The following is an 18,878-nucleotide window of genomic DNA, read 5'->3' as shown; positions in this document are numbered from 1 at the left end:
CCCATAAAGTTAAAACATTTAGATTGTTTCTTTTTTCCCCCAATAGGCATCACTATAATTAACATATTCATATCAAATTTTGGTCCTCATCTCCAGTTCTTGGTCAATACAGATACCTATAACCAGACCAAGGATTGTATCTCTTGCCAAACTGTTTTCCAGAAAGTTTGCCCCAGTCTGCCTGTCTGCCAGTCCCATCGTGAAGGCAGAGCAGTGACCATACCTATTTTCTTTTAATTCCAAGTAAACAGAGACCCCAAAAATCTGCAACTATAACACAAATAGAAAAGATCTGTAAGCACAAGATGCTTCTGACACTTCTAATTTGTATGAGATCACTAGTAACCCATTCATCATCAGGTATGTGACTGTGAACAAACTTGTACAAGTTAAAAATATGATCCCACACATTCGCATTTGTATATTAAAGTCCTGAGAAGTACCTTACAGATAGAGACACTCAAATAGTTTTCAATTTATTAAGAACTGTGTGGGAGAAAATAAAATTAAAAAAGAAGAACTGAATAGGGGAAAAGAAGATCTGTGAAAAAGAAAATTATGCCCCAGCATATGAAAAAGGGGTCTGTACAACATGTATGGAGTGGAATGCCATTTCCTCCTCCAGGGGATCTTCCAGACCCAGGAATCGAACCCGGGTCTCCCGCATTGCAGGCAGACGCTTTACGGTCTGAGCCACCAGGGAAGCCCACAACATGTATGTAAGAAAATATATCTTCCTTATATACACGTCAAATTATAACCACTTTAGCTAAAGTGGCCATTTTTAGCCTTGTGGCTACTAACACCAGGCATACGCCAACAGCCCACTCCCGCAGCAGTTAAGAGGCCCTTTTCCTCATCTATCAAAGGTTTTATCTGCATTCTTCAACTGACTGCCCAAAGTGGAATAAATTCCCTATATGTCAGTAGCATTAAAGTATTTAATGATATCAGTCCATTAAAAATAGTATTACAAGAGAGGCACCCATCAGTCTTCCACCAACAAACTTAATAAGCATTTTTGAAAACTAAAGACCTAGTGATACTTTAAATGACCAAGCATTTAGGTACACTATTCCCAGTGAAACAATTCCCTTGAAGTGAAAGCCACTCCGGCTGAAGATGCTGATTTCAAGAATCTAATAATCTTGTATTAATGCAGTGCTGACTTTCATTTGTACACAATCAATTTGGTACTGAACAAAGAATCCTTTTTAATTGCCCGTGGCAATTAACAGTAATCATTTTCCTTTATCTTACTCGTAAGTAGAGCAGGCTGAAATAGAGAAGCCTTGGTTTTGACCTTTCTATCTCTAAATGGAGATAGGAAGAAGTACCATGCAACAATAGTATTTTACACTTTAGGGGGCTATTAGTTGTAGCTGGGAAACATTCTTGCACCTCAACATTGTTTAAGAACTTTTTGAATTGGAATTTAAAAATATATATATTATAGGGAGCTCCATACAAATAAAGTCAAGGGGCAAAGCATATTTTCATCTATACATTTCTAGCTGCACAGACAGTTTTCTCAGAATAAAATCTCTCAATTAGGAGCTATTCAGACACTTTTCTATTTGCCAAAGAAAAAACGGATTTAAGGCCACTCCATAACCAAACATTTCTACCTTATTTCTGTTAGATAAATTTACTTATAGTTTTGCTACCTCAGGTGTGAATCCAGGTCAGAAATAAAATGCTCAACTTCTTCAATACTGACTAAAAAGATAAGCTGGTACTTGTGGCTGGGATTCCTTTTAAAATATTGGGATATGGAACCTGATGTTGCTCAGTCTCTGAATATGAGAATCTTTCAGATTACTATGGGACCGCCTCCGGAACAGCTAGAAATTAGTAAGAATAGCCTATTCAACATTTACTTCCCTCACCCCACCCCATATTACATATATAGTTAATTGTTTATAACTGACTACAATTCCTCAAGGAATTGAACTACAGCTTATTCTTATAGCCCAGAGAGGCAAGACAGTCTAATAAAATAAAGACAGATTTTAGAGTCAGACAGATATGGATTCGTAACATGAGCTTACCATAAATTAGATCATGTATTAGTTGCGTAGCCCTGGTCAAGACATTTATGATATGTGTGCATGTGTGTGGCTGTGTGTGTGTGTGTATATAGGGATTAAATGCTGAGCAGGAGGGCGTGTCAAAAACGTCAGGGAGATGTGTATACTAACCGTAACGGCCACTTTTAGGCTTGAAACTCTTTAAGCGGCAGGCATGCCCCCCAAAAAGAAAAAAGTCTTTGGCAGCAGCATGGCTTCAGTCAGCAGTAGTGAGGGCACAGGTATTTAGGTATGACTGGAAATGATGGAAACCAGCTAGTATAATCCCTTCATTTTCCTCATGAAAAAACGGCAGCCCAGAAGTGAAATGACTTGGCTACAGTCACACAGCTGGTAAGCGGCAGAGCCAGGGCTAGGACCCAGGTTTCTTCATGATCAGTTCAACTTTCTTTACCATAGGAAGCTGTCTTTCAATTATTCAAGTTTGATTACCAAGCACAAGTATTACAATGGTGACCAGCAAGAAAACAGTTTCCAAAAAAGAATGCAGACACTAAGGAAGCAGAAACAGTCTGAAGTACCTACAGATGCACGATGCAACGTCACAACTACTGCAAATCTCACAGAACGACAACGTGTCCGTCCCAATAAAGGAAGATAAAGCAGACAGGCAAGGCTGCCTACTTCTGACTAAAACAAATATTACTTTCCTGTGAGGATGCTTCATGGCTGGTTCTCTGCTAGTACATCAAACTAATGGTGTCTCTGAACATTAGCAAAGCAAAGCAATGAAGACGAGACTGACACATGCCCAATACTATTTTCAAGAACTCTTCATAGACGAAGTCTGATAAAGCATTCTATCAAAAATTAAATAGAAATAAATTTGGGAGAAGATGAACATGAAAGATTTGTTTGCATTTCTTAATACCAACAATTCAAGTGCTATTCAAACCACTGCTATTTGAGAGCCTAGGTCAACAATGACTTAGCTTGAAAATTTTCATACTGTTTTTTAGGAGGTATATGGTTTTAGTTATGTAGTTAATACAATCTGGATGCGCCTTTCTCCCCAAATTATAAACTATCTTCATGTAAATGGCTGAAAAAGAGGCAAGTGTTTATTTTATATTTGAAAAAACATACAACAGGGGACTTCCCTGGTGGTCCAGTGGCTAAGACTCCAAGCTCTGAATGCAGGGGGCCAGAGGTTCAATTCCTGGTCAGGGAACTAGATCCCACATGTCGTGACTGAGACCCAATGCACCCAAATAAATAAACAAACAAAAACAAATAAATATTAAAAAGAAAAGAAAAAGCATACAACAGAGATAACGCAATTCATTTTACTGTATCCCCTGGGGAAAGAGCCCCCTGCCCCACCACTGCCTGGCCCATTCTGGGTCACAGGATTTGATGGGGGCAGGACGGGGTGGGGGGTGGGGGGTTAAGAGTAGTACCAAGAGGACAATCCCAGGTGTCCTGTCATCTGTGATCCAGAACAAGAATCTACAATTAGAGCTGGTTGGCACACAAGACTTCAGGCTGGGAATGAGAAGCCCAGAGAGGTAAAGCACTTTGTCCAAGAGTCCATCTAACAGGTTAGAGCCTAGACCAGGTCTCCTACCTGTATGTCCGATACTCTTTTAGCTACGACAGGAAGCCTTGTCATCATGCCCCTTGCAAGCTTTCCATTTCCCCAATATAACTGAGGAGGCTAGACTAGGCACTGATCTTCAAACTGCTGTTTCAAAGCCAAGGGGTTTCTGCTGGTCACTTCCCTCTTCAAATAGAGACTCTCCAAGGTTATTTCATATAGTGTGGAAAAGAAATTTTAAGTGACTGAACTAGAAGGTCAATGAACTGTCACAGAGACTGGGTATATTCACACACTGTTTAGACTGTCAGTGGGTGTATGACAACAGTCAGAGCACATTACCACCAAAAGGCCCTACAGGAGGCCCAGCACCTCTCAGAACAGCACAGCAGATGGAGGAGGGGAAAGCAGGCAAGACTAGAGGGAGACGACCAGGCTCACCTTTTCGATCTCCAACTGCACTGGCCCAATGCATTTCCTCCTTATATACAGACTGACCACACCTGTGAGGCTGTAGGTCACAGTCACCTATACAACCTTCACACTCCCCAGACTGTCCTTTGTCAACAAGTCACCATCAGGTCCATGGATATGCACACAGACAACTCCTTCCATGCGTCTAGGATCAAGAAAAATGATTGTTTTTGTGTGTGTGGCCACAGGCCTTACAGCATACGAAATCTTAGTTCCCCAACCAGGGGTCTGCACCCCTCTGCAGTGGAAGTGTGAAATCCCAACCCCTGGACTGCCAGGGAATCCCAGGAATGACTATTTTCTGATCCTTTTATTGTCCTAAATCTTTGGCCTTCATCATGGCAAGAAAAAAGGGGCAACAGATAAGGGAGGGCAGACATAGCCAAAAATTAAGGCTAGTATAAAAAAATGAAGACAATCCTAATCAGGCCAGTAATAACAAAGATTTTCTAAGCAGGACAAGAGCCCTTGAAGACACATTACTAGGTTGAAAACAGTCACCTACTGCCTGCCCCCACTCCACACCCCACCCCCAACTGGCACATTAAATGTTCCAGGAGGCCAAGGCTATCACCTCAGATTTCTGCAGCACCCAATTCCATCATGAAAACAAATGCTGATACAGGGGTTGGAGCCTCTGTCACCATCAGAGAAATCTGACAATCTCTGGAACATCAGTTCCCAGTCTCAGAAGAAAAACAGCTCTTTGTTCTTCTGTCTCCTCTCCTCCTATTATGTAAACTTAGGCTCTGGGCACGCAGAAACTTCCTATGCTGCCAGTGAAGTGAAAACCTGGAACACAAATTTAAGCAGTATTGCATACACAGTTGTTTTTATTCTTAATTAGCTGTCACTTGCACATTAAGAATAAAAACCAAAACAACTATTTATACCAACATAGGCAACATAAAAACTCAAATAAATTCAGAGAATTCATCAGAATTCTTTTCATCAAACGAACAGAAATGAACAAAAATGAACCAAAACCTTAAAGTCAATAATGATGAAAACAAATGTCAAAGATAATTTACCAGATTCTGCTTGTCACAAAATTTAAAGTCCTGAGAACTTAGGCAAAAGGAGCCATAAGGATCTACTATTCATTCCCTCTCACTGTCTCATATACAAATGCCCTAATGTTTGATGAGTCAGTGGTCTAATTCTGTAGATGACAACGAATGGTTTTTATTTCACATGTATTCATACAGAACTATTTCTAAATTTAAGTGGTGAAGTAAACAAAGTTTGATCATAGCTCAGTTAAGAAAGTCCTTCCAGTAAATGCTCCTTCACAGCTGGATGGCTGCTTTAATATGCAATTGCCCTAGGCCACAGGGGGAAAAAAAAAATCAGGCTTTTGATCTACTTAAGAAATAAAATAAATAAACCTAGAACATGCAAAAGGTTCCCTCTCCCAAATTAAGGAAGGAGAATGCTTGGATGGTTTTCTGTGAAACCACCTCTTCCTCTGAATGAATTTCCTATATTCCACCTCCAACAGAAGATCATTGGAGAAAACAGCTCAGGCAAAGGCAGCAAGGTACATTTTTCAAGTAATAAACCAAAAATCCAATCATATCAGCCCGTCCCTGGCACTCATTTCTCTACCAAATCACGGCGGTCAAAAGGCCTGGGAGTGTCAGGGCCCATCCACATACTCCTGGTTCACCAATGAGTTCCCTCCTTCTCCCAAGCATGCAGCTACCTAGAGGAATTCAGCTTCTGCAGCTGGAAGTGCCTGCAATACCAGAGGGCAGAAATCTGAGTGACACTTGGCACTCTCTGTTTCAACAAACAACCGCAAAGAGCTTTCCAAAGCCAGGCCCTCACCATTTTGAAGACCAGGAAGCTGAATCCTTCCTGGGGCAGAGGTGAAAAAGAAACAAGCCCACCTTCCTTCAACCCTTCCCAAAGGTCACAGAGCAAACCAGAGGCCATCAAGGAAGCCAAGCAAGACTGGCAGCTTCTGCAGACCCAGAACAGTAAACACCAAGTGTGGCCATAACCTCTGTGGGGCTGGGGAGAAGTTGAGAACTGGCATTTCTCCAGCTAAAGGCGAAATAAAAATAGGACTTGTCAGCTGGAAAACACAAACAAACAAAAAAACACACTCCTAAGTTCTCCTAAAAGATGCTGGCTTGGAGGTGAAACGGGGAGAGGGTACAACTGCCTCTTTATGATAGCTGAGAGGAGGAGGGAGGCAAAGTGAGAGAGAGAAGACTGACCTGTGAGCAGCTGCATTCTCCTTTTCCAAAGGACACAAAACTGCAAAGCCTCAGGACTCAAAGGGACGGGGAAGCAAAATGGGAGTGGGAAAGAAAAGCGGGGCAATGGAAAGAGAACTACCTCCACCATCACTACGCTTGGTAAAAGTGGGGGAAAATAGGGGCAACACTCCCCGACTCGAGAGCACTTCTTAATCAACCAACCCCAGCTATTTACCCAGATCTCACAGGATCCCTGGAGATAAAACCCTCAGAGTCAGAGTGCTGAGCGAATCCGTAGTCTAAATGTGAACATAAGCATCCTAGGCCCAACCCAGTCCCTTCCTCCCCAAAGCTGTGAGATGGAGACTAGAGAAAGGCATACCTGAAGAGGTGAAGTAACCCGGTGGGGAACAGGCAGGTCAAGAGGGGAGCTGGGAGAAGCAAATCTGATAGGAACTACAAGGGAAGAGAAGCAGTCTAGCAAGATACAACAGGAAAGAAAAGATGAGGGAGAAACCCAGGCAGTGAAGACCAGAACTGCGAGAGGGATCACAAAAGGGACAGAGATTCTAGTCAAGAACTGAGACAGCTTCAAGAGGAAGCTGGGCTGGGGGGAGTGACAGGTAGGAAGGCTTGGGGAAACATCTCTATACTGAGCAGACCCAGAGGAAGGAGACTCAAAAAACGAGGTAAGAGGCAGGGTAAAAGGGGGAGGACCCATTCAAGAAAGGAGAGAGTGGAGACTGAGGGCTGAATCAAAATGGGGTGGGGGGAGAAGATCAGGGGGGAAACTTAGAATTGAGAGGCAACAGAGAGGCGAGGCAGTCACAAGATGACCAGACTTAAAGAGGACCACTTCAAGAGGAGACAGCAGTAGGAAAATTAAAATGGGTCCAAAACATAGGTGGACAACTGTGGACAGCTCCCAAAGGGGCAGAGCTGGGAGGAAAACATTAGAGAGGATGGGGTGGAATTGAACAAGTGCCAAGAGCAGGTGCAAAAAGGATCTGGGGCAGGTCTGGGATGCAGAATGGGAAGGGAAGGGAGGTGATGGATCAGAGAGAAATTCCCAGTCTTTCAGTAAGGGCCCAAATAGAGAGGACATGCCTTGGAGAAACAGGCTGCAAGCAGGTCTTCAGCAAAGAAGAAATGAAGGAGAGACAGGGCAAAGGAAGCGGGAACAAATGAATGCAACGGCTCCAAAGAGGGCCAATAAGGAGGTGGGAGAGAGAAGAAACCTCAACCGGGGACTGCAGGGCGTCAGGCTGCGGCGAGGCTGAGTTAGGGAGAAAGGTCAGAGAATTGAACAGCAGGAACGAGAGAGCTGCAGGGTCAGAGGAGGGGGTGGAGGCTGCTTCAAGGAAAGCCAAGTCAGAAAGCAAGCAGGCTGGAGGGCACCGCAAGATCTTAAGACTGGACGAGGGGCAGAGTGGGGAGGCAAAAGGGTCTGGAAGAGAGGCAAGGATCTGAATGACAAAAAATGGAGTAAGATCGGAGGGGAGGCGGCGAGCATGGCGCGTTGGAGTCCAAGAGGGGGCAGGGGACTGCATCGAGATCGGCAGGGGTCAGAGTCCAGGGGTATCCCATGGGGAGCGGGGCCGGGAGGAGGCGGCAGGTTTTGTCAGTGGGCAGTAGGGCCCAAGAGGGACGTGGAATTAAGCCCAAGGAGAAGACCTGGGGGCAGTAGTGCCAAGATGAACAGGGTCTCGGATGAATCACCGAGGAGGTGGAACCGCAGGTCCTAGACGGACAGCTCCTGGGGGTGCAGCAGCGGAGGGGAACAGGACATAGGGGACGGACCCAGGGTGCTGAGAGCGCAATCGGAGGAGGCAGAAGGGTCACGAATCTGAACGTGGGGGTCCAGAATTCAGGGATGCGGAAGGGTCCCAAGAGCACTGCAGAGTCTAGGGGTGAGGGGGGGGCGAAGGGCATTACTGAGGGGCGGAAGAGAGAAGGCGGACGCGCAGAATTGGGAGCAGAGTGGCTGGAGTCGGGGGGTGGGGGGAAGCCGAGGCAGATACGGAGATCTCAATGGACTGGAGGGTGGGGGCAGACGCGGCGACAGCAGGGCTGCGGCGGGCAGGGGCAAGTCCGAAGGGCAGGCGGGCCCCGGCTGGCCGGGCCGCAGCGCGAGGCGGCGGGGCCGGCGGAGCCCGGGGGCTGGGGGGCCGCTCCCTCCCCTCCCCCTCCGGCTCCTCCATTGTTCGCGGGCTCCGGGCCCCGCCGTCCCCGCCTCCCCCTGGACCCCGCAGCGGGGCGGCGCCCGGCCTCGCCGCCCGGGCCCGCGAGCTCGCGCACTCACCAGCTGGGCGCCCTCAGCGCCGCCCTGGCCTTCGGGATCCCGGCAGCGGCGACGGCGGCCCCGGCGCCATGTTCTGCTGCTCCTCGTCCAGCGGCGGCTGAGGCGGCGGCGGCGGCGGCAGCTCCGGCGGCGGGGGGCCGGGCGGACCCTCCCTCGCGGGCTCCCTCCTCCGCCTCCTCCACCTCCTCCCGCCGCTCCGCGGCTCTCCCTCGGGGCGGGGGGGCGGGGAGGGGAAGGGGGGAGGGGCGGGAACCAGGGGGAGGGCGGACCAGCCTCTCGCTCGCTCCCTCCCTCCCTCCCTCGCAATGGCGGCGGCGGCGCCTCCTTCCTGCGGCCGCCGCTCCCGCGCGCGCTCCCCCCTCACTACTGCGCGTGCGTGGCGCGGGGACCGTTGCAGGGGGATAACGGCCCCTGAAGCGCGCGCCGCAAGGGGATAACCGGCGCGTGGCGGGGAGAAGCGAGAGCGCGTGCGCGCCCGAGGGACTCACTGCCACCGCAGCGGCCGCGTCCAGGGAACGGGCGCGGAGGGCGCAGTGCGCGTGCGCTCTCTCCCCCCCCGCACCCCCCCCCCCCCCGCAACACACACACAAAATGCTGCTACTGCGGTGGCTGCAGCGCCAGACAGAGCGCGAGGAGACCTGCGACTGAGCAGAGGACTGGAGTGGACAAGAGCGCGTGCGCGGGTAGGGCTGCCAGCCGCTGCGGCTACTCGCGCGAGGCGGAGGGAGTGGTCCTCGAGAGGCGCGCGCACCCTTGCGCGCACCAGAAGCAGCCAAAACCCTTCTCGCGCCGGCTCTTGGAGAAAGCGGGAGGGGAGAGGCATGGCCGGGCTTTGGGGGCGGGGGCGAAGGGCGCGATCCCGCTCGCGCGGGACCTGACCAGCCAATAAGAGGCAAGGGGAGGTGGGTTTGCCGCGCGAGCGCAGCCCCCGGGATAACGGAGGAGGAGAGAAGGAGCGACGTAACGTGGGGCGGTGGGGCGGGGCTGAGGAGGAGGGAGTGCACCCAGTGGGGAGTTGATTGGGGGACACGGGGAGGCGTGGCCCTCCCCAGCCCAATAGGAGCCTCGAAATTCGTCGTTCCGGAAGAAGGGGCGGGGCTGCGAAGCGCGTGCTCTTTTCCCTGGCAGCGAAGAAAATTTGCAGGCAACACGCGCATTATTACAAGTTGCTTTGGGTTCCGTGATCGCCAAATCTCGGGAGACGGGAGAGGGCCTGGTCCCGCATACATCCCTGGCCTCCAGTCAACATTGTGCCAATGACTGCAAATCAAATGTCAGTTTGGGCGCCCAGAGGGGAAATAGTAGTGATGGGAAGGGGCGCCGCTGTAACCCCTGAGTTCCTTCCTCTGAACTGAAGAGGGGTTCCTCTGGGAGCCCTCCGGAAGTACGGATCGTGGAAGATGAGTGTTCTGGGAACCCAGTCAATATTTAAGGAATGCATGAAGAAAAGCTATGTTTCTTATTGCATTTTTCGTTTCTTTGCTCAGTCTCTTCATCTTAAAAGTAGAATGACAATCTTATCTCTTAGTAAGATTTGTTGGGAGAATTGAATGAATTCTACTTGTGCTGAAAATCATGCCTTGCTCTATAAACATTGATAAAATTACATGCGGTCAAATTTTGTTTTTCGGTGGGGTGTTTTTTTTTTTGGAGGTCATTGCTTTTTAAAAATTGAAGTATAGTTAATTTACAGTGTTGTGCTAGATGCGCTCAAATTTTAAAGCATCTCACTAAATAAAGATTTTCTGATTAGTGGAAGTTTGTTTTCTAGCATTGTGGGCGAAACAAATCCAGTGCCTGGGCCAGATTTTCTCTGCATGTCACTGCAAGCCCTGATTTGTAAGCGATTTTGAAATCTATCACTTGAGAAAACCAGAAAAACCTGGGGAGAAGGGACATCGGATTCCCCTACCTCTAATTAATATGTGTTTATAACTCCAATGCAGTGTTCTAGGTCCTTTGAATATTGGGAAATTTTTGAACTGGCAGCACCTAGAGAAGAGAGAAGCCTGGGCTCACTCTGGATCCAGATGCCCCCTCTTCCCTTCTTTTGGAGCCTATCAACTCTGCCTTATTCAAGTCTTGCTTGAGGTCACTTCCTCTGGGTGGCCTCCCAGATTTGACCTGACCCCTCATACTTTATAAAAATGGGCACTTTATGCAGGCAACATTCTAAAGCACTTCAAACATATTAACTCACTTAATCCTCACACTTTACAAGTAGTTTGGGGTTGTTATTATTCTACTAAACTAAGGCACAGAGAGGTTACACAGCTAGTGAGTGGCAAATGTGAGATTTAAACTCAGACAACAGGGGTCAGATAGTCACACACTTTGTTCTTTTTCATAGCACTCCATCAGGGGTTGAAGTTCTGTATTGGCATCACCATATTATGTGGGAACCCTTTGAAGCCAGGAACTCTGGCTAGATTCTCAGTCTGAAAGATGACCCACACTAAATACTTGCTTATGAATAAATGAATGAATCCAGTGGTGAACAAAGGGAGTGATGGCCAGCACTGAGGGCATGGTAGCCAAGACACAATCCTTGTTTTATAACTAACTCTAATCCTCTTTCAGATACTAGTTCAGATGTCCCCTCTTCCAAGACGCCCTCCCACAGACTGTTTCCAAATTGGGAAAGGAGTAGTCAAGGTTGTATTTTGTCACCCTGCTTATTTAACTTATATGCAGACTACATCATGCAAAATGCTGCCTGGATGAAGCGCAAGTTGGAATTAGGATTGGCAGGAGAAATATCAATAACCTCAGATATTCAGATGATACCACCCTTATGACAGAAAGCGAAGAGGAACTGAAGAGTCTCTTGATGAAAGTGAAAGAGGAGAGTGGAAAAAGCTGGCTTGAAACTCAACATTCAAATAACTAAGATCATGGCATCAGGTCACATCACTTCATGGCAAATAGATGGGGAAACACTGGAAGAGAGAGACTTTATTTTCTTGGGCCATGAAATCACTGCCGACAGTGACTGCAGCCATGAAATTAAAAGATGCTTGCTCCTTGGAAGAAAAGCTATGACAAACCTGGACAGCATATTAAAAAGCAGAGACATTGGAGAAGGAAATGGCAACTCACTCCAGTACTCTTGGCTGGAGAATCCCTTGGACAGAGGAGCCTGGTGGGCTACAGTCCATGGGGTCCCAGAGTCAGACACAACTGAGTGACTGATACATACACAAAGTTGAGGAGATGCTTGATGGTGCAAGGGTACACTTTATCTACTCTCCCATCTCCTTCAGGAAGCAGGATGGGGCAGGCAGCACCTGGGAGGCAGGATGGCTTGCCCCCTCCCCCATCCCTCCTGGAAGTCTTGGGGCCTCAGTGCCTGCAACAACTGGCCTTGGGCAAATGAAAGACTAGGTTGTTTACTGAAAAAAAAAAAAAGCAGAGATATTACTTTGCCAAGAAAGGTCCATGTAGTCAAAGCTATGGTTTTTCCAGTAGTCATGTATGGATGTGAGAGTTGGACCATAAAGAAAGCCAAGCACCAAAGAATGATGCTTTTGAACTGTGGTGTTGGAGAAGTCTCTTGAGAGTCCCTTGGACTGCAAGGAGATCAAACCAGTTAATCCTAGAGGAAATCAGTCTTGAATATTCATTGGAAGGACCGATGCTGAAGCTGAAGCTTCAATACTTTGGCCACCTGATGTGAAGAACTGACTCATTACAAAAGTCCCTGATGCTGGGAAAGATTGAAGGCAGGAGGAGAAGGGGATGACAGAGGATGAGATGGTTGGATGGCATCACCTACTCGATGGACATGAGTTTGAGCAAGCTCTAGGAGTTGGTGATGGACAGGGCAAACCCATGTGCTGTAGTCCATGGGGTCGCAAAGAGTCAGACATCACTGAGCCACTGAACTAGGCTTGCACAGCACCTTTGGGTCCTCCAACCAAGCCCTGACCACCCTGGGTTTCCAATATACTGATAGGTGTTTCCCACCAGACTGTGAGCCCCATGAGGACAGGACTCAATTGAGGCTGTCTCAATTGATGTTAATGTTCCTAGCACCTGTCCAGGCACAAGGCAGGGGCTCAGGCAGTGTTTCCGTGGATGAAGGAAGGGAACCTTCAAGGAGGGCCTTCCCAGCTCTGCATTTCTTTCCAGTGCACAAGAGAGCGGGTGTTAGCTAAGCAAGCCAACCACCGGAAGCAGGTTTCCCTGGGGGCAGTCGCCTCCCGCGCACCCAGCTAACCTCCACTGCAGGATAAACAGATAAGCGAGAAAACATTTAGCTGACAGAGGTGCCGACTGTCAACGCAGGCCGTTGTCAAGTTGTCAAAATTTCCCCAGCATGGCTCTAGAGGCCCAAATAGCTGGGATTGGATTCCCCACTAATCGTGGAGCTGGAGTAGGTCAGAAGAGGGACCCGAGAATCTAGATCCGCATTCAAGAGATGCACAGATAGAAAAGTCTGCAAAAGAGTTTTGCGCAGAGAGTGTAAATGCTAGGGCATATTCTCTCCATTCCTCCGAGTCTGAAAGAACCAAACGGGTGGGGACCAGGTCTCAGATTGACCAAAGAGTCAGTGAGCTCACAGCGCCGCCTACAAACCGAACTGGGGAAGCTGCAGCTAGCTGATGCTTCTAGGGATGTCCGAGAAGGGTGAACTCTTCTGCCATTGGCCGGAAGAGCAGCCAATAACGAGGAAGGAACAGGAAGCGGGGATGCAGGGATTCACTGCAAAATCCCAGCATGGTGGGTACAAGATAAACGTCTGATGGAAAGATCGATGATGAACATCCCAATTTCTATCAGCTTTACAATGGAGGGAATTCCCTGGCGCTCTCAATCCCTGATAAGGGAACTAAGATCCCACAAGCCGTTCCGCTGGACCAAAAAAATAAAATAAATTTTTAAAACTTAAAAAATAAAATAAAAAAGAGACAGATCCTGGACTTTCCTGTCAGTCCAGTGGTTAAGATTCCACGTTTCCACTACAGGGGGCGCCGGTTCGATCTCTGGTCAGAAAACTAAGATACCACATGCCACACAGCGTGGCCAAAAAATAGAAAGAAAAGATTGATCCTATTTTTTTCTTATTAAAAGTCTTTCTCTTTTAATTAATCAATTTATTTATTTTAGTCCTGAGGCATGGCATGTTCCAGACCAGTGCACCCTGCAGGGAAAGTCTTGATAGATCCTATGTTTTAAAATGGAAATATAACACGCATGGAACAACAGACTGGTTGCAAATAGGAAAGGGAGTACATCAAGGCTGTATATTGTCACCTTGCTTATTTAACTTCTATTCAGAGTACATCATGAGAAACGCTGGGCTGGATGAAGCACAAACTGGAATCAAGATTGCCGGGAGAAATATCAATAACCTCAGATATGCAGATGACACCACCCTTATGGCAGAAAGTGAAGAAGAACTAAAGAGCCTCTTGATGAAAGTGAAAATGGAGAGTGAAAAAGTTGGCTTAAAGCTCAACATTCAGAAAACGAAGATCATGGCATCCGGTCCCATCACTTCATGGGAAATAGATGGGAAAACAGTGGAAACAGTGGCTGACTTTATTTTTCTGGGCTCCAAAATCACTGCAGATGGTGACTGCAGCCATGAAATTAAAAGACGCTTACTCCTTGAAAGTAAAGTTATGACCAACCTGCTGCTGCTGCTGCTGCTAAGTCGCTTCAGTCGTGTCCGACTCTGTGCGACCCCATAGACGGCAGCCCACCAGGCTTCCCCATCCCTGGGATTCTCCAGGCAAGAACACTGGAGTGGATTGCCATTTCCTTCTCCAATATGACCAACCTAGATAGCATATTAAAAAGCAGAGACATTACTTTGTCAACAAAGGTCCGTCTAGTCAAGACTATGGTTTTTCCAGTGGTCATGTACGGATGTGAGAGTTGGACTATAAAGAAAGCTGAGCGCAGCAGAAGAATTGATGCTTTTGAACTGTGGTGTTGGGGAAGACTCTTGAGTGTCCCTTGGACTGCAAGGAGATCCAACCAGTCCATCCTAAAGGAGATCAGTCCTGGGTGTTCATTGGAAGGAATGATGTTGACGCTAAAACTCCAGTGCTTTGGCCACCTGATACGAAGAGCTGACTCATTTGAAAAGACCCCGATGTTGGGAAAGATTGAAGGCAGGAGGAGAAGGGGACAACAAAGGATGAGATGGTTGGATGGCATCACCGACACAATGGACATGAGTTTGGGTGGACTCTGGGAGTTGGTGATGGACAGGGAGTCCTGGCGTGCTGCGGTTCACGGGGTGGCAGAGTCGGACACGACTGAGCAACTGAACTGATAACACGCATACTAAGAAGAACACAAATCACAAGTGTACAGTTCAATGAATATTCCAAAAGAACACGCCCCTGTAACCAGCACCGAGGTAAAAAAAAAAAAGAATATGACCAATCTCTGAGAAGACCTCCCTCCATGTCCCTCTCCAGTCATTGATTTCTATGCCTTTTTTAGTTTTGCCTGTTTTAATATTTTACTTAAAGTGAATTAAGTTACCTCTTTTGATCAACATAGCTCGTTGGGTTTACCCATATTATTTTAAATAAATGGAGATTGTTCATTCTTGGTGCTGTGTAGTATTCCACAGAACGAAGGCTCCAGTATGTATTTGCTTCCCCGGTAGCTCAGCTAGTAAAGAATCCACCTGTCCATGCAGGAGACACAAGAGACACGGATTCAAACCCTGGGTCAGGAAGATCTCCTGGAGAAGGAAATGGCAACCTACTCAAGTATTCTCGACTGGAAAATTACATGAGCAGAGGTGCCTGGTAGGCCATACAGTCCATGGGGTCGCAGAGTCAGACATGACTGAGCGCGAGCACATGTGCGCGCGCATGCGCACCCCCCCCCCCCAAAATGTGCTTACTCATTCTACTGTTGGTGAGTAGTTTCCACTTCTTGGCTATTATGAATAGTGCATGTCTTTTGGTAAATATGTGTACTCATTCCTGCTAGGTATGTACCGAAGAGTGGAATTGCTAGTCATAAGGTGTACATGAGTACTCTAACCAGTTTCCCAAAGTGGATGTTATTTATATTCCTAGAGACATTTAGAAAAATTTCAGCTGCTCCATGTTTCCCCAAACACTTGATACTGTCCAATCTTTTTAATGTTGGCCATTCTAAAGGCTGTGTAGTGGTGTCGTTGTGATCTTAATTTGTCTTTCCCCTGTGATTAATGAGGTTGAACATCATTTCCTATATACATGAACCATCTGAATAGCAGCTTTTGTGAAATGCTATTCAAATCTTTGCCCATTTTACTGTTGCTGTATACTTTAAATTATTTTTAATACCTAATAATACATGAATTTCTCATCCTTGAAAAAAATACTCCAGCTAAGATGGAAGCTCCTTGGGCAACCCAACCCCATCCTCTTGCCTCTCCCAAAATGTGTTTTCTTCTAGACTTCTCTATATATTTGCCTGAATGCGAGTATTTTGTTGTGACCGCATATGCACTGGTTGACTCTCCCCCATCAACGTGCATTCTGTCTCTTTCCAGTTTCTCTCTATGGCAAGCATGTTGTAATGGGATCAAAAGGAGAGGATCCTTCTCGGTTCTAAAGAGGAAGGGCTGGGGCTGGCCCTTTCTGTCTATAGCTATAGAAAATAGATAGGGACTTCCCAGTGGTTAAGACTGCATGCTTCCACCGCAGGGGGTGCAGGTTCAACCCTTGGTTGGGGAACTAAGATGTCAGATGCTGTGAGGTGCAGAAGAAAAAAAAAGATTAAAAAACAGAGTATAGATATATATTCTAGACAGATTTCTGTCTATATTTACAGAATACATAGATATATTGTTAGATGCCTGTTATATATAGTAATATATACACATATATATTGTTATGTGCTTGTGCTTAGTCACTCAGTTGTGTTCGGCTCTTTGCAACCCCATGGACTGTAGCCCCCCAGGCCCCTCTGTCCATGGGATTTTCCAGGCAAGAATACTGGAGCAGGTTGCCATTTCCTTCTCCACGGGAATCTTCCTGACCCAGGGATCGAACCCAAGTCTCCAATGTCTTCTGCATTGCAGGTGGGTTCTTTACCAACTGAGCCATCAGGGAAGCCCCCATATATTGTTATATATGTATGAATGTATACGTATGTATACATACAGATATATGTATACATATATATGCACACACATACACACATATTATATACATATAGACAGACTCACACTCCAAACCACCCAAGCCATGAGATTCTTGAGAGCAGAGACAAAGTCTGTCCCCTCCCTGCACACCCACCTGGCTTTGTCCCTAACACCTCATCTGGGCCAGGTGCTTCTACTTGAAACGACTGTGGTAGCCGGGCCTCCAAGACGGCCCCCACTGATTCTCACTGGTATTCAGGTTCCCTTTTACATTGGATAGGGCAGTTCCGTGTACTGATAAGATATTGTGGAAATCACAGGGTGTGACTTTGAGGCCAGGTCATAAAAAAATAGGGCAGCTATTGACCTGCCCCTTCTTGGCTCATTCACTCTGGGGGAAAACCACTGTCACGTGAGGACACTCACGTGACCTAACGGAGAGGGCCACCTGGCGAGGAACTGAGGCCTCCTGCCAACAGCCAGCATCAATCAGCCAACGCTGTTAGGGAGCCCCTGGGAAGGAGATGCTTCAGTGCCAGTCAAGTCTTCAAATGACTGCAAAGCCCGCTGACATCGTGACTGCAACCTTGGGAGAGACACCGCCCGGAATCACCTAGGTAAGCAGCTTCCAAATTCCCAATCCACGGAAGATAAGAAATATCTATCGTTGTTTGCTCAGCAATTCTTTGTTTATTTGCAATGTCATTCAAGTCTATCGCATATTGTCATGTAAGTCTATATGCCTAAGTCCACTGCATATGTCTGTTGCCTCTGCTAGACCATGAATGCTGTTGGGCTGGGGACGGTGTCTGTTTTCTTCACTTTTCCTTTTTTCATTATGGCAGTTTCCAAGCATAAAGTTTGAAAGCTTTACACAGTTCAGTTCAGTTCAGTCGCTCAGTCGTGTCCGACTCTTTGTGACCCCATGAATTGCAGCACGCCAGGCCTCCCTGTCCATCACCAACTCCCAGAGTCCACCCAAACCCACGTCCATTGTGTCGGTGATGCCATCCAACCATCTCATCCTCTGTCGTCCCCTTTTCCTCCTGCCCTCAATCTTTCCCAGCATCAGGGTCTTTTCAAATGAGTCAGCTCTTCGCATCAGGTGGCCAAAGTATTGGAGTTTTAGCTTCAACATCAGTCCCTCCAATGAACACCCAGGACTGATCTCCTTTAGGGTGGACTGGTTGGATTTCCTTGCAGTCCAAGGGACTCTCAAGAGTCTTCTCCAACACCACAGTTCAAAAGCATCAATTCTTCTGCGCTCAGCTTTCTTTATAGTCCAACTCTCACATCCATACACGACTACTGGAAAAACCATAGCCTTGACTAGACGGACCTTTGCTGGCAAAGTAATGTCTCTGCTTTTTAATATGCTGTCTAGGTTGGTCATAAGTTTCCTTCCAAGGCGCTTTACACAGTGTATACCCATATACTCAGCTTCTAGAGTCTATAATTTTGGTTATTTTTCACCTCTCCATTCTTTAATCTCTCTATCCACTAATCTGACTTCTTTTTCTGATGTATTTAAAGGTTAATTGCAGGGACTTTCCTGGCAGTCCAGTGATTAAGAATCGGCGCTTGCACTGTGGGGGTCTATGGTTCCGATTCCTGGTCTGAGAGCTAAGATCCGCATGCTGTGCAGCACAGCCAAAATACAAAAAACAAAACACCATGCATATCATCAACTACGGTTCAATATTTTTGACTTTTTTTGTTCAGTTAAAAAATTCTGGGGTGGGGGCGCAGTCCAGGGAAACCCCTTAGGTAAATTTTATGTAATATGAAATGCACAAATCCTGTGTATTGTTTGTTGATTTTTGGTGTGTATCTACATGTATGTAACTAAAACCTCTTTCAAGATACAGCATATTACTATGCCAAATCCAGCATAACCTGTGCCTCCTAGCCCCCTGTCCAAAGAGATAATCACTGCTCCTGTTTTTACATCATAGATCAATTTTACCAACTTTGGTCTTCATGGTCATTCAAACAAATTACATACTAACTACTCATTCCTGTAAAACTTCTTTTACTTAGCCTTAAGGGTGTCTGTTTCCTTGATTCCTATTCATTCATTCAGGAAACTTGTCAAACACCAGACTTGTGCCAGGCACTTAGCTGAGTGCTAGAGAACAGGGCTGGACCAAGGGGAGGCAAGCCG

General features: G+C 46.8%; 1 protein-coding gene across 6 annotated transcripts in view; it reads right to left on the bottom strand.

Annotated features, from left to right (window-relative positions):
* Positions 1-8,751, bottom strand: part of ARHGAP35 (Rho GTPase activating protein 35) — a 115,175-nt gene extending 106,424 nt beyond the window's left edge. For all 6 annotated transcript variants that reach the window (XR_008200924.1, XR_008200926.1, XR_008200923.1 and 3 more), the window contains exon 1: positions 8,611-8,751. The gene's annotated coding sequence lies outside the window, so the exon portion shown is untranslated. The remainder of the gene's footprint in view (positions 1-8,610) is intronic.
* Between the last annotated feature and the right edge of the window lie 10,127 nt (positions 8,752-18,878).

Source organism: Budorcas taxicolor, chromosome 18 (genome assembly GCF_023091745.1).
Source record: "Budorcas taxicolor isolate Tak-1 chromosome 18, Takin1.1, whole genome shotgun sequence".
Taxonomy (NCBI): domain Eukaryota; kingdom Metazoa; phylum Chordata; class Mammalia; order Artiodactyla; family Bovidae; genus Budorcas; species Budorcas taxicolor.
The sequence above is the reverse complement of the archived record's forward strand: the minus strand, read 5'-3'. Positions and strand labels throughout refer to the sequence as shown.